General features: G+C 44.8%; 1 protein-coding gene across 15 annotated transcripts in view; it reads right to left on the bottom strand.

Annotated features, from left to right (window-relative positions):
- The window catches only part of LOC144782416 (renalase-like), a 916,893-nt gene extending 905,559 nt beyond the window's left edge, over positions 1-11,334 (bottom strand). For 6 of the 15 annotated variants that reach the window (XR_013601150.1, XR_013601151.1, XM_078661764.1 and 3 more), the window contains exon 1: positions 11,171-11,334. The gene's annotated coding sequence lies outside the window, so the exon portion shown is untranslated. Of the gene's footprint in view, positions 1-10,117; positions 10,444-11,170 lie in introns of all 15 variants that reach the window. The other 9 variants (XM_078661751.1, XM_078661748.1, XM_078661760.1 and 6 more) reach the window with 3 other exon arrangements.
- Positions 11,335-15,548: the final 4,214 nt, after the last annotated feature.

Below are 15,548 nucleotides of genomic sequence, written 5' to 3'. Positions count from 1 at the left end.
CAAGCAAGAAGATGCCAAAGAAAGTTCAGTGGACAGCAAGCTGTCAGAAAGCATTCAATGACCTAAAGCAGGCCATGTGCACAGCACCTATCCTAAAGAGTCCAGATTACTCCAAGCCATTCATTGTCCAAACAGATGCTTCTGAGTTGGGTGTGGGGGCTGTTCTGTCTCAACTGAATTTTGATGGTAATGATCAGCCTATTGCTTTCATTAGTAGAAGGTTGACACCCAGAGAGAAAAATTGGTCAGCTATTGAGAGGGAGGCCTTTGCTGTGGTCTGGGCCCTGAAGAAGCTGAGGGCCTACTTGTTTGGCACTCACTTCACCATTCAGACAGACCATAAGCCCCTCTTGTGGCTAAATCAGATGAAGGGTGAAAACCCCAAACTGCTTAGGTGGTCCATTTCCCTACAGGGGATGGATTTTACAGTGGAGCATAGACCTGGTACTGATCACAGCAATGCTGATGGGCTCTCCAGGTATTTCCACTTAGAGCAAGAAGACTCACCTGGTCAAGGTTAGTTTATTGTCCCAAAGTTTGGGGGGGGGGTCATGTAGGAGAGTAGGGTCTGCAATCCTATGATCACCCAGATTTTTGCTTTTTGCTGCACTGGTTTACGACTTTCCCTGGCTGTGGGCCTGCTAATCAGACCCACAGCCTAGCTGTTCTCTCTATCCAAATTGTACTCAGGTACTGAATTGGCACTGGGCCCTCTCCAAGTCCCTGTACCCAGGGCTGAGGTGCACCCAGCAGTCTCCCAGGGGCTGAAGCATGTATTATGCCACCCCTGGATTGACTAACTAAAACTGACACAACTGGCTGCACGACAGCTGGGGCGAGGTGGTGTACTCACCCTTTGCTTTAGATATAGTATATCTATATCTAACCCTAAAATGGACACACAGATCTCCTATCAGTCACTCCTATGGCAGGCCTTAACAATCCTGAAGGCAGAGTGCTTGGAATCGTGTGAGATGGTGCTCTGGCGTGAGCTGAGCCTGTCTGCGGCTTTCGGGATCTATCCCTTAGCCGTTTCCATGATATCGCATACCATATACTCTTAAGTGCATTATAATCCTCGCGGTTAAATGCCAACTCTGGTATCGCTTTATCAAAACATGTAGAGTAAGGTGTCATACGAATTGGAATACTAACCCCTCGCCAATTCTGGCGACGGGGTTAGCATTCCACCCTTCTAGAGGGACACGACATGCATGTAACCTATAACCCGGTTAAAAGTCAGACAGAGCCTTAGCATCCACAAAATGGATGCTGCCACCGAGACACAAGTCTGCCCTCCTGCTGCTGGGAGTCCTCCCAGAGCAGGAGATAAGGACAAAGGGTTTCCTGCCAGGGGCGGTGCCAGCACCGTCCCAGACAGGGTTTTGTGTATTGTAGGTAGGCAGGGCTTTAGAGGAAGGTGACTGCACGTGGCACCCCGGTGCTCACTGTGCATAGGCTGGCTGGAACCAGTTCCAGGGACACTCCAGACCCTGTGCTGGGGAAAAGCCCGCCAAGGAAGTGGGTGTAACCACCCCCCTCCTGGTCCCACCCCTAGGGCAGGACTTAGTCGCGTGCCAGCCCCCTTTTCCAAGATAAAGGTAGAGACTGGCCCCCTTCCAAATCAGATCATCTTTGAATCCTGAAACTACTTTCCACGAAAGGAACTCAAGACTTCTTCCTAAGATTTCTCCCTTGTGACTAAGGAGTAGTCACCCTGCATCCGCAGGCACCATCTTAAGAACACTGCGGTCTGCTGCAAGTCTCTCCTCCGGATCAAGACTGCCCAGCTCGACGAGAACCGGCTTCCCTGGCACCTCTGACCTCTACCTACATCATCAGTCACGCTGAGATTCGTGGGTGTGACGAGACCTCGAGGGACCGGCCATCTTCCAGACTGCACGACTTCTGCACAGCAAGCCCACCGAGTAAATTCCTGGTGAGTGCTTTGGGGTCCGAGAAGCCCCCACCCTGAGCAGCTCCAGCCCCGAAGAGCAGCCCCCCAGCATCTCCACGATCGGCGTGGGGCCCTTCTGCTTTCAGCTGCTCACCGCGTTGTTTGGCTACTAGCCCGCTGGCTTGTGGCCTTCCGAACGACGCCCGACGACAACACTGCTGCTAGTCTGGTTGCTCCAGACTGGCCCTTGCTTCCCTCCATCGGAGAAGTACCCTGGACCCTCCTGGTCCGGCTAAGACGCCATTTTAGGTCCACCGCGTGGGCCTTGCATTTGCCAAGACTTGTTGCCCAATCCTGGGTCCAGCGACGTCGACAGCAAGAACCTTCGTGGGACAGCTCGCACCTCCATCCTGGTCGCCGACAACGCCTCCTGGTCCGAGAGACTGCAGAGCCCAGCAGCGCCCACTCACCTGACTGCGGTGACTTCGCCCGGTGCCATCCTGGTGCCCACTTAATCACTGGCTAGTGATTCAAGAACTTGGTCCCCTCTGCTTTCAGGTTTCCTTCTTCCTTGATCCAGGCTTGGATCCATCGAACTTTCCTTCACTGGTCGCCTGCCAGCAACTTCCTTCTTCCAGGCTCCTGGTCCGGCAACGAGATCCCCGACGTCTTTTCAGACCTATGCAGCTGCAGCCCCTGGGCTAGGTAACGTCGGCACTTCGGTGTCCCAGCATAGCCTCACTATCTAAGGGTCAGGATCCACTGTCGTTTTCTCCCTACCAGGTCGGGTTCGCCCGTGAACACTAACTTTGCCTTTACTAGCCTCCATAGACTTTGTCCCGCATCCCGCGTGAGAGTGCACACTCTGCACCCGAGTCCCCTAGGTCTCCTAGAAGTAATCTAACGATTCCCTAGTCAAGTCCTAGCGATTCCAAAGCCTATTAGTATTGTTACTTACCTGCTAGTAATTCGCATTCCACTTTTAGAATATATGGTTTTTCGTGCCCCTCGGGCATTTGTGTATAACGTGCTAACTTAAGTATTTTCATAAGAGTTTTGTTGTGTGCTTAGCACCCTGTCCTCATAAAGAGTACAGGGTTGTTGTGATTCTAATAAATACATTGTTTATTTTCATAACACTTGTGTGGTGTCCTTTCACTGGGTGTTCAAGGGGTAATGTGATGGTAAAACAGCTGGCTTAACACGCCCTCTAGAGTCTTAGCCTTAGACTGCTCGTATCCATGCTACTAGGATAGCTGGTCTATAAGGTTGACTTACAACCAATCATCAATAAGGGTTGTTTGGACTGATATATAGTGATCACTAGAATAGTGAGCACTGCACATCAGGCCAACTTCTCACACCGGCAAAAGAGGAGAGAGTCACCATCACTCTTCTCAAGACCTCTTCCCTCTGTACAACCACTCAGTGGATTACATGTCCTCAGATAAAACTTCAGAGCACTGCATCTTTATCATCAGGGTTGTCCAACGCACAAGAAGAGTGAACAACTAAAAGGTTTTCGGAGTAACCACTATGTAAATGACTAAACTTTTAGATTTATTGCACACAAATTTATCTCAGATGGATATCCTGAAAATCATTTCTGGATCCCTCATAAAAGTTGAGTACAACTACTGTAGATCCAAATCCCTTGACATGATCTGCTGTAACTGTTAATCCTAGCATAGACAGAGAATGTTACCAAACACACCCCTAAACGTGATTTTATACACTGGATTTATTTTGGGGGGGGCAAGGGGGAGGTGTAGATACCAGACATATGCCTTGACCCATGTCACACTGGGATAAACAAACCTCCTGAATTGTTGAGGTGTGGTGCATATGTAAACTGGTTATACTTTAGCTCCATTGCAGTTCCGCAAACTGTGTGTTTGCATGCAGTTATTTGCAGAAGGGCAACTTGACAGGTGGCAACGGTAGACTTCAAAGTGGCAAGTGTTTGAATGAAAATATTTAAAATGTGTGCACCAAGGTAATATAAACAGCTGGGGAAAAAAACTAAGGAAAGAACCAGACCCTTGTGATGATACACTTGTATGTCACAGACTGTTTCCCAAAGCCATAAAAGTCTACTAGATCAAGAGCCAATAATCATGGGAAAACTTCATGGCTGTCTGGAAGGAAGGTGGTTATGGGGCAATAGGTTTTATTAAGTACAATAAAAAGCGGTTGAACGTATTTACAATTTCCTCCTCCTGACTACCGATTCCCCATGCAAAAATACGTAAGCAGATGATAATCAATGGCTGTCACTGGAAGCTTAACCAATCACTAGCAAACTATAAAAAAAAAAAAAAATTCAAAAAGACAGCAGAAATACTCCATTCCAAAAAGCACTCCGGACTGTCAAAATAAAACGGTGGCTGCCACCTCAGTTGAAACGGCAGTTCATGTATTACATTGAAAATGCAGTTTCAGATTCAAGAAAAGGAGCACAGAGGATGCCTCAAGGGACCATGTTTTATGTGTGACAGCCACATGCTTAACTAATCTAGCAGACCCCAGTTTACTGATCAGGTGTTTCACAATAAAGCTCCTAATATTTGATCCTTTTAACACACACTAAGCGGCTTTAATGTTACTGGCATAGTGAACAGTCCACAGTTAAAACAGCCTCATGGAGCTGCCAGCGAACATCCACTCGATCCCAAGTTTGCCACTGCAGACATGTCCGATTTGTCCGGAATATGAATTCCCAAGCCCAACTACAAGACAGGGTAGTATAAATTGTCTGGTGCGAGAGTGGATGTTGGAGTACAAGCTAAAAAATGCATAAATACATGAAGCAATAAATACCGCCTTCGGGTAAAGTCCGCGCTATATAAAAATGCATAAATACATGAATAAATAAATACCGCCTTCGGGTAAAGTCCGCGCTATATAAAAATGCATAAATACATATATAAATAAATACCGCCTTCGGGTAAAGTCTGCGCTATATAAAAATGCATAATTAAATAAATAAATACATACCGCAAAACATCCTCGTTACTCTGCCGGCCTGCGACCAGGAAGTCAGGCAGGCCGGCGCGACACCCGGAAACAGGAAGTAGGAGGGCGGGAGCCTACCCCGCCTCCCACGGAAGAGCCGCGATTGGAGCCGTGTTGGGAGCACCGGAGCAGGCAGGAGCCTACCCTGCGCCCCGGTGCCGAAGGAGGGAAGAAGAGTCCTGCTGCCGGGCCTTGCAGCTGAGGAGAGGAAGCCGGTGAGTGCGTTGCTGAGCTGCGGGCGGGCGGGCGGGGGGGGGGGGGGAGCATGTGCGCGCGCGCGCGCGTGCGGGGGGGGCGGCATGTGTGTGTGTGTGTGTGCGTGCGTGTGTGTGTGTATGTGTCTTGGAGTGCGTGTGTGTGACTGTGGGGGAGGGGGCGTGTGTGTGTGAGCGAGTGTCTGTCTGCGATGTGTACGGCGCGGGACGCGACGTGCGCGTTCGCGCACACGAATCCAGCTACAAAAGCGCGCACACCCTACGGTCCGTCCTTCCCCCCAGAGTGATCGCTATTGGTCTCCAGCTGGATGCATCCTTACGGATGCATTTCCAGCGAGACCCAAAAAGGGGCGAGAGCACTGCCGTCATGTTATAGACCAATTTCCCTGCTAGATTCTAGTGTCAAGATCCTAGGTCATGTGCTTCTGTCCCGACTGGAAACCTGGGCTGAAGAAAGTAATATTTTGACACAGGTACAATTTTATTGCAGACCTGGAATTGGCACTGTGTGTCAGTGTCTACATTTTTATCTTATAGCAGGTAAATGTGCCATGGCCGAGAAGGGAGCTTTACATTTGGCCTCTATTGACCCAACAAGCGTGTTCGAATCAGTGAATAGTTCAAAGTTATGGGTCATAATGGAAAAAATGGGGGTTGCAATTGAACTCCTTACCCTAAAAAACACTTGCTTCAGGATTTAACAGTAAAACTGGCGTGTGGAATTCCTTTAACCCAACGCACAGGACATTGTTTGGGGTTAATGACAAGACGTTTTCATTTTTATTTTGTCCTTGGGACAAGTAGGTCCAACCCCTTGCAGCACAAACCCTTTGGCTTCCAGATTACACTACCACATTATGGATCAAGGAAGGGCATTGTCTGCAGTTGAGGGAATAGTTGTGCCCATAAGTTGATGGTATTCGAACTTGTAATAAGGTTCATTGATACAAAGCCTTTTTTAGGGTAAGCGCTCTAAGGAAATTTAAGTTCAGCCTGCACTACTGATAGTGCTTCCAGTACAAAAATGTTTACACACGTTTCCAAAGTTTAACAATAAAAGGCTGTGTATAATGCTTACACGATGCTCTTTGATTGGGTGCAAATATATGCAAAAGCTTGAAATCAAGATTGATGATTCTTTGCTTCCAAAATAAAATAGACATTAAAAAAATGCAACTTGGAAAAAAATAAGTTTTGCTAAACTACTGTGAAATTTTAAGTACCATTTCTTTGAGGCATCATTTAGGAAAATGTGTTGAAGCATTCAAGTATTTCCCAAAAATATTGATAATGGAAAATTCACTGTAACCAGCTGCAACAAAATTATAGGTAATATGAAAATAAACAAGCACTGGAAAAGCCAATATGTATGACTTTGCTGACCAGCCTTTTGGTGTCAATGAGTGCCTTGTTTTGACATACGTTTTGTAAAACGTTATTGTTGTGGGCACTGCTGGGCCCTCATCATTATAACAAACATTGCAAAAAGCAAAAATATTTTTGGTCTTAAAAAACAAACATTGTCCAAGTAGTTGTTTTTACTGAACAAAACTACTTTCCGTGCCAATGTGCTCCATATAAAATAGCGGAATGTTGTCGCGCACAGTCAAGCCAGTCGTTAGAAAGAGAGAAAATTTTAATAAAAACGAAACGCCAGAACTAAATACAGGCCAAATTCTTTGACAAAGTCACAAAAGGGCACCCATGGTATATGTCTTTGCAGTAGCACAGATTTACGACTTTCATGAATTCACAAGAATTTACAGAAGTAGGACAAGAAATTGTACCCATAGGAAATATTTGTGAACTACGTTTTAGCACTGGCAAATAATCATGTGTAGATTTCCTCATGCGAAAATCTGTTGCACGGTAACAAGTTCACTTTCCCACCGACCACTTTTTTCTCCAACCCTCAAAGAAGTTTTACCTCTAAACTTGTCAAGAGTACATTTCCAACATTTGTCGATATGGGATTATATTAGAGACAAGCTGCTGAAAACTCATAAAACATGCAAGTTGGTAGGTTTGCAGACTCAAAAGGGCTTTCCAACTATGGGGAACTATTGCTTACCGCTACTTCCAGCCCCAGTATGTAGATCTGTGGAAAGGTGGCAAAACAAGATAAGTGCTATTATTCAAACCCTACTATGGTATGAGCACTGGCATAATCAGAGAACCTATTATCAGAGCTCTTAAATAATGAGACTGCTGCCATAATTTGTCACCGCACTACAAGGCACAAAAGGGACAAGTGGATTTTGTTACATAACAAGTAGTTTTATGAAGAAACCTGTCCCAATGACAAGTAGATATGTTATTAAATTCCACACCCCTGAAAAGTCCGCTTGGGCCCCCATTATGAAAACACATCTGAAATTAGATCTACATGAGGTGTTAGACAGGAATATATCCTAGCTCCTCTTCCTACGTCATTTAAATGGGATCAGCAATCGCTTAGTCGGCTCAGGAAAGGATATGTCCCCAATGGGAAGCATTCAATCCCATTCTGCTTCATGCAGATGATGCGGTGTTGTTTACACACACACAGCTAAGGGCCTACAGGTCTTACTGGATTCATTTTCTTCCTAAATGGAAGATATGGATCCTAAAGTAAATCATTAAAAATCATATATTATGACCTATGGCCGACCAAATAGGACGACTAAACACTTTGCTATGGGGAAACCAACTTAGAGAAGGTAAAAATGTGTAACTATTTAGGGATCCGTTTTAGTTCATCCTTTTGTTGGAATGCTCTTTTAACCTCAAGATTGCAACAACTTAGTAGGAATACTGGGGCCATATTCATATTTGTACATAGATTAAGACACAAGCCCCTGAAGGAGATGATCAATTTATATAAAAGTAAATGCATCTCAGCAGTGTTATATGGCGAGGGCTTGTGGGGTTACAGTAATGCGAGAATTCTCCAACTTGCAGAAAATCGTTTTACCTGCAGACTTCTCGCAGTCCACAAAGGTACTGCTACTTTATATGCCATGAGGAACTGGGGGTTACCATATTTGGAGGACTTGACTGGTGTTGCCCCACCTATTTTGTGGATTAAAGGTTGGGAAAATCAGGAGGCAGCACTGGTCCGAACTTGTATTTCTCATTGTCTGTCCTTAGAAATCGGATCGGATCCCTTTGGCTCTCATATTTGAAGAAAACATTTTAGAGATTAGATCTCCCAGATTTGTTCACTAACCAGCGAAAGATCATTCTAAATTGTAAAGAGGTAGTGAAACAGCGTTACCTTGACCATTGTATGGAGATTAGGATGGTGTGGATCCAGGTTATGGAGACAGTACTGAGATATTCTCTGGCATCAACGATAAGGAACATGGAACAACATTTATTTTGGATTGCTCACCCCATCCAACATTTTTTATCTTACTCTTGTTAGATTAAGCATTGGGCACTTTAAGGTGGATTTCCCTTAGTGATGTGTCTGGCATCATGATTTACCACCTTGACGCTGTTTTGGAAAACAAAGCACAACTCACTTTATATTGTTTTGCCTAATATATTCAGCACCGTGATCTGCCTTCCTGATTTCTGTCCTGCGTAGTTCAAACTTGAGACAGCATCAGGAAGGCTTGGTGTTTTTGCAACAACTTTGCATAATCGACATCTATCATGCGGTGTTAAACTTGATTAGAATGGAACTTGTCATTAGGAAACTAAATGAAGAGTTACATATATAATTTTATTATGCTACCCTGTTTGTCTATGAAATTGATGATTTTTGTGTTTGAAGGTAAGTTTGAATAAATGTTTGGAACTTTCTAACTGTATGTGAATATTTTATATATTGTACATTTCTTCTTTTTTTACTTCTTGACTTGTATTGCTTCGGCCGAATAAAGTTTTAAACTGAACACACAAACCTTTACATTTGTAGGAGTGCACAAAATCAAATTTCATTTCAGTTCTGGAACACACACTAGCAGTAGATTTACTCACTTTAAAGAATCTGAGTAAATCCTTTTATAAGTGCAAAATCACTTTTTGCATGTGTAATCAATTCTATTCCTGAAAAGAATCGGGCAAAAAACATTTTCACTCGGACAAAAACTTGCAGGATTCAGCTTGTTGTAAAATGATATTATGGTCCATTTTTCTAGGATTTGGTATCTGCTCACAATGTTTGCAAACAACATAACAGGCATACTGAGGTGAAGCACTTAGCCCAAGATTACAGTGTGGTCAAGTGGAGAAGGTCAGACTGTGGATGGTTTTGGCTGATACATAGTTGGTAATTTAGGCATTGGATCACAAGTCTAATCTGGATTTATTTACAGTAACATTTTGGGAAATGAAATACATGGATTACTAAAAAATATGCTAAATGAATTATTAAGATGCTTTCTTTGAGCAAGAGAATAATAACTATAACACTGGCACATCCAGACTTCTGCTATAATATTTTTTGCACAACTGTGTATGTTTTACGCAATATCTGGCCTCAGTCTTAAGAAAGAGCTGCCCAAACATTTTTTTTAAAATAGCAAATTTTGCAGCCGCTAAGGGCTACTAATTACATTTTTCAAGCCCAGAAGTTCAAAAGGCTATTTGAGCATCCTCTGAAGGAGGTGTTAGACCGGTTGCCTTTAGTCCAGTGTACCGGCGTCCTCTAGCATTTAATTTTATTAATGGAACATCAGCTGTGGGTGGAGACTATATCTAGGATGGTTACATACAGCAAATCGTGAGAAAAACGACAACAATAAAGACATTAGAGCCATGGCAATGCTTATATGCCATCTAGATACTATCCAAAACCATACTACTTTGAAGAATTAGAGGGTGGCAAACATCGTAACTCTTCCCTGCGGGTGTTTTAAAACAATTCCACACAAATCTTTCTCTATTTACAATCTAAAAAGTCTCCAGCAATGTAATCTGTTCCTCCAAATGCAATCACAAACATTACTCAACAGTTGCCTACAGTATTTTCTGTCATAAGTAAAACATATACATTACTCACAGTTCGATCAGACTGCTGGTGCTGTCCGAATCCAGAGGGAAGTAGAACCCCCATTGTTGATGTTGTAGAGTTACCAAAGTGTAAACAACCAATGTACTCCTCTTACAGGTTAGCAGAAGCCTGTCAAGCTGCTTGTTTCCAGTTCTATGATGCCCAATATTTACTAAATCCATTTTGAAGGCAGGGTGCATAAGGAACCAGGTCTTGTAGCTAAATCAGTGACTTACAACAAGACCAGTTTTGATCGTTAATCTTCCAATAGGTCAGTTTAGGTGCTCATGCCGAAATCACTTGTGTACCTTATCCTCAAAAGGTATTTTTCAGAGCTATTCCACGGATAAGAAGCAAAGTAAAAAAAAAAGATAAAGGTCAACTGACTTTGTCTGTTCAAATGCTGTCCCATCCGCACGATTGAGGGCATAAAATAGACCTAATCTATATTTTTATTTATTCTGAAACAAGGTGTCACTACGAGACCATGTCATTTTTACGACTATGGTAACGATCCTCACAAACCTGTGTCCTAAATCTTACACGATGGAGCTAAAAGTACTGAAAAACGTATTTTGTTTTAAGTAACAAAGCAATTATGTCAAGTTTAGAGGTTGGTTATACCACGGACACCTCTAAAAAATGATGGTGTGCAGCCGGCTCTCTTTGATGTACATTGCTCCACAATGTTTTGTTTTTATGGTTGGAAAGTTAGAACCAGATGCAGCCATTGTAAACACCAATTATCACGTTTTCACTATGGTGCACTTTTCTCACTTTTACCCGACAGACCCTCTCAATAGCAAAAGTTGGTACTTAAATACATTACTAATTCGTTGCGGCCATTGCATCTCCAGACACAGATACCTTTCACCGTGCAAAACCCTGGCCTTCTCGTGTGCACACAAAATCAAAAAAAAGTTTGAATATACAGACACTAAATTCCTCCCGCTGCGTTTTTAAAGGGTTCACATTTTACCGTTAATATTTAGACGCAAAGGGGGTAAATGGAAGTTAATCGTTCATTGCTTTGAAAACACGTCCGTCGACAGTTTAACTGACCTCTCACCACTCAGTCCAGAGCCGGTGGGTACCCGAAGTGTGCCGGGGCGCTCCGGGCCTCCGTTTCCGTCCATTTTACAGCCCCTGAGGTGGCCCAGGTGGGTCCCACATTCGTCTCAACGTCTCGCTGAAGGCAGCGCGCGCGTCTGAGTCACGTGTCTTCATAGTCCTTCTCCCATTGGGTGGTAGGTCCTCGCGCCTTCGCGCAACTTCGTTTCTAGATTTTTCCACGCGGACTCAGATAAGAAAGTGCGTCACGTTCTTGGCTTCACAAGGTTGACCCAGGCTTGGGAGAGACTGTGGGATTCTTAAAGCCATAAACCTGGACATTCGACAAACAGACATTATCAGAGCTGCCCGGGTTTCAGGTTGTGTGCCATTATTTTCCTAATGTCAGTGTAATTATGTGTGACATTCAATGACCACGATTGACACAACATCAAGCATATGGGTGTAATCAGAAAATGGGTGTAATCAGAAATTTCACCCATTTGAACAAGGACAAACTCTAAAAAGATCGTAAAACTGCTGCAAAGCACCAAAAATACAAGAGCCAGGGCTTTAAGTGGGCCGGCTCCCTTTTGTTGCTCAGCACCAACAGTTCTGAAAAGCAGGTGCTGAGACGGGTCCCTATCTGGCTCTCAATTTTTGCTCTCACCCTCATGGTGGAAAAAAAAAATCTTAACTCTGCAGTAGTGCCACCCCTCACTGCCTTTGAGGAACATTCAATGAGACTCGTTATAGTTCTTTCACAGGCTCATTTCAGAACTGAAGCATTTTCAATGTTATATACAATGAAGCCACCATAGTTGATCCTTATTGATCCTATGCAGCCAACAACCAGTGACAAAGCCAATAGTTCTAGCTTGTTGTAGGTGTAAGTTGCTTATTGTATTATATATCTGTATGCAATGAAAGAAGCAGCAAAATACCAGCCGGGCGGTGCGGTATGGTAAGCACAGATTTTTAGCTTATGTGTTTTTTAAGCTACGCCCTTAATTACATCACCCACGCCCCTTTGAGAGACCCCCCTGTTTTTTCATTCCACTTAAAGCCCTGGGTCAAGCACTAACCTAGTACACGCAGTCGACCCAGGCCTACTCTGTAACAGGATGTGAGAAGCCCCAACACAGATCTGACCTACCTCAGCCTATATCATAAATTAAATAATTCAACAGTCAGCTGACTCGCATCTCCGGCTGCCACAGACATCATGCAATTGGGCAAGCTTCAGGAGAGGCTGAGGCACACATAGACTAGGTCAGACAGCCAAGCAGGTTGTATTATTTAAAAAAAGAGACACACTTAGGTCACTATAAAAAAATCATTAATAGCTGAGCAGCCGACCACTCCGGAGTCCGGTGCGCCGCCCGCTACCTACGAGTTTGCACCACAGTGTCTCTAAGTATTATCACCCTGACACAAAATGAGTTAGACTAGTGTGCGCCTAGCGCAGCTGAAAACTACAGTGAGCAATCAGACTGCGTGACTGCAGTTCAGTAACACAGGGCAAGCAACTCAGAACTTAATAATGGAATCTGTCATGACCGTACTGAAAAGCCTATTATATTAATAGCTTGCAAGTGCAACTAGGTGATTATACTGGCTCTGTCACTCAGGTACTTCTTTGCGAGGCATGCCGGCGCCGTGCAACAGGTGGGCACTTGGCCAGCCCGCACAACTCATGAACTCCCTTAGCAGCCAGCTCCTCCGCCGCATGATTCTGCCACACACTGTGACTGCATTGGACTGCGAGCGGTAAGCTTTGCCATTATATTGCCAGCACTGACTGAGCATGTTCACAATGATGAGAGTCAGCCACCAGCACTGGTAGGATCGGTCCGGTGAAGGGATCCATATACCAACCAGGAGGGCTGCGGTGCAAGCGACGAGCTGCGCTGCCATTGCCAGAGTACTGCTGCAGCAGCCAAAACTTTATGAAATTCAGCCCATTCGTTCCACGGGCGACAGGACAGGCCATCACCCGCCTAATAAGTGTATTTGTGTCAAACTCACACTGTCTCTCTAATAGCAGTTGGCACTAACTCCTGACGTCAGTTATGCCACATGGTCTGTGTTACATTGAGGCAAGCAGGGTACTGCTATGGCTCAAATGCGGGCGGGTGAGCCAGCCCCCAAGCCTGCAGAGAGCTGCGTGCACCGCACTGCTTTGCAGCTTCCAGTACTCATTATGCATTATAGCAGCGCTCCGGCTTGACAGTTGAGGAGGTGTTGTAATACATGATTTTGCATTTCAGTGCAGTGATACGGACCACCACACTGAAATGCATTAGTCTAATGCCTGATGAGGGGTACTTGGCAGAGCAGCAGGTTCACTACAGCATCAGTCAGCCACCAGCGCTGGTGCAATCAGTCTGGTCACGGGATGCATATACCGGCCGGGGCGGGCCGCGGGGCGAGTAGTGAGCTGCGCTGCCATTGCCCACAGTACTGCTGCAGCAGCCAAAACTTTATGAAATTCCACTAGTTTGCGCCGCGGGCGGAAGGACGGATCGTCACCTGCCTATTAAGTGTGTCTGTGACAAACTCACACTGTCTCGGTACTAGCAGTTGGGCACTGTGTAGTAATTAGGGTCCAGACCATGTAGTAAACAACTTCTTTATTGTAGTATTAAATTGGCAAGGTGTCGCCAGCTTGTCGAATGTCTCGTACAGGCAGAGGTTCTGAACGTTCTATGTCAGCCTTCCAAGGAGGGCACGGGGTGAACCAATCAAGTAAAAGGGAGAGGGGTGTGGGCATGGGGTGAACCATTGGGCGAAGTTACAACACACCATCCTCCCTAGGGAGAACGAAGAGATGCAGAGGTAGGTGAAAGGGAGCGGATGCAAGATAATGGGGTAGCAAGGAAGACAAAGAAAGGGGAGGGGTTGGGAACAACCTGGCTGTTAACAAGATGTCCCCTGAAGGGATGAAAGTACAATGAAAAGTGAGGTCTTGCGCAGAAGACCCTTACAACTAGCAAAGGTTACCAAATTAACAATACACCTTCTTATCTTTTGATACATTCAGAAACTAGCTGTATAACACCCTATAGAATAACATCAACTCATGCTGTAATGTCTGTGCCAGTGCGGAGAGGTTCTTTGTCTATAGCTTTCCCTCCTCTGCCCGATAACCTGCCTACTGTCCCCTACTTCTGATCTGCCAGCACCTATTTTGTTGCCTCTAACCGTGACCGGTACTACCTGGTCCTGAATCCACATTTTCCCATCTTCCATGACTACAATGTTCCTCTTCACCTCCCTTATTTTACCCGGGGCATAGAATTTGTCTCCGCTTTTCCCAAGTTTATCGGGTTTCCTGATGTACACACTCTGTCCTTCCTTGAGGTTCCTCTCCTTGGCACCCCATTTCTTGTCATACCAATCTTTGTATTTATTTTGTTTGTTTTCAATCTTCTTCTTTGTTTCCTCCTGATCGATCTCCACGTTTATATTCTTGCCCATCAATTTGGAGAAAGCTTTGAACCCGCCTTTCTTCTTCTCAATAGCTCAAAAGGCGAGTGCCCTGTCATTGAATTTGGAGTGGTATGATACGCCCATAACATATCCATGATAGCATCATCCACGTTTTTTCCTGACTTGCTGGCTAGATGTATGCATTCTTTCAACATGCGGTTCGCTCTTTCCACTTTCCCATTTGCCTTTGGACAATATAATGGTGTACGGACATGGGTAATCGAGCAGTCCTTTAGAAACTCTTTCATCTCTTCTGAGACTAGTTGTACTCCATTATCCGTTACCATCGTTGAAGGAATGCCTTCTCTCGAAAACACCTCCTTTAAGAAGTGAATCAATGACTTTGTGTTGATATTGTATACCACCTTGTGAGTTATCCAGTTGGAGTAATAATCAATCAACACCAACAAGTACCAGTCCTGGGGACCTCTCCCGTGAATGGGTCCCGTAATGTCGAAAGCGAGTTTTTCCCAGGGAACCATCGGGACTTCAACCGGGATCAGAGGTGCATGTTTAGTTACTTTGGATTTGTCGCTTAAGCTGCAAGCATAACAATCACGTACTTTTTCCTCCATTTCACGATCCATTGCTGGGAACCAGTAATCTGCACGTAATCTTGCTTTGCAAAGACTGCGGCCCAAGTGACCCTCGTGGGCCAGCTTAATCACTTGATTCCTCATCCCCTCCGGGGGAACTAGTTTCCCTGACTTTAGGATGAATTTCCCCTCCAGCGAAAGGTCATCCCTAACATTCAAATATGGTTGAATTTCCCATTCAAGCTCCTTACATTTGTTCGGCCATCCAGACACAATATATGTCTTCACACTCTTCAAGATTTCATCTTGTTCCATATGTTTTTCCCAATTATCTTTCTCCACTGCTGCCAAGCTCACTTCCA

The sequence above is a fragment of the Lissotriton helveticus genome, chromosome 9 (assembly GCF_964261635.1).
Source record: "Lissotriton helveticus chromosome 9, aLisHel1.1, whole genome shotgun sequence".
NCBI classification, from domain to species: Eukaryota; Metazoa; Chordata; class Amphibia; order Caudata; family Salamandridae; genus Lissotriton; species Lissotriton helveticus.
This window is presented reverse-complemented; position numbering and strand designations above follow the sequence as displayed.